Here is a 1,139-nt window from a genome sequence, read left to right on the forward strand (position 1 = left end):
AATGAGAAGGGGTTCAAAAGTCCCTGCAATCCAAGGACAAGCTACTGGTGAGGATGAGGAGGGCCCAAGGGTCAAAGACATGCAACAGAAGTAGGGCCCCTGCCTGTCCTCGAACAGCCTTGGGGACAGGATAAGATGTCTTGGACAGAGCTGAGAGAACTCTCCTCCCAGCAGTGTGTGTGGGAGTAAGCATCCAGGGAGGTCTGCTCTGAGAATAAGGGTACAAAGTTTCCAAAGCTTGGTGGGAAAATTCCATTCTCTTTTAACTCCCCATTTCCCACAAATTGTGTTTCTCCTGGGTCAGGGGAACCTGGAGACAAAAGAAAGCCTTTTGTTAGGTTTACTGAAACAACAATCCACATCAACAGCAAGTCCTGCCAGACCAGGGAGCACTCTAGGATGGCTGAAAAAGTCAAGTGAGGCCTCATCCAATGAGCCAGCTACACTTGACCCAAAGGTTCTGGAGTGGGGAAGAGAGAAGAGATGGAAAAGAAAAAAATAGAAACAGAATGTAGTCTTAAGTCTGGCCAGGAAGTCTGAACAGGATGAAGCATAATTACAAAAACTCATCAGCATAAAAGGGAGGAACAAGAGTGGAGCCTGGCCCGTGCAACCCAACGATGTCATGACTGACATCGCGGGCCCCACCCCCCGGCCACATGCAGCCGGCCGAGGACATTTATCCAGCCCACTGGGTGTTTTTGCCCCATCTTACTTCAAAATAAGATATGTGCAGTGTGCATAGGAATTTCTTCATAGGTGTTTTTTTTAAAACTATAGTCCGGCCCTCCAACAGGTCTGAGAGACAGTGAACTGGCCCCCTGTTTAAAAAGTTTGAGGACCCCTGGCTTAGATGCAAGAGTCAAAGGAGATCTCGAGAAGAGGCCAGAGGAGAGGAAGTTTGGAAGCCAAGAGCTAGTGTAACTGAGGGAAATGCCAGGACCTGGCACGAGACACAGGAGAGAGGAGAGAAAGTGTTTTAATGCTTGTGACACTGAGCTATCGAATTAGAAATTCATAAAATCCCTGGATATGCGGGGGACTGAAACTCCAGGCATGGCTCCACTGAGGGGCACATGCGACAGACACGCACAGAGAATGAGTCAGACAGTGTGAGGATAGGCTGTTTCCTGGGGAAC

Source organism: Echinops telfairi, unplaced genomic scaffold (genome assembly GCF_000313985.2).
Source record: "Echinops telfairi isolate 266 unplaced genomic scaffold, ASM31398v2 ScPeMD7_5592;HRSCAF=6446, whole genome shotgun sequence".
In the NCBI taxonomy this organism is placed as follows: Eukaryota; Metazoa; Chordata; class Mammalia; order Afrosoricida; family Tenrecidae; genus Echinops; species Echinops telfairi.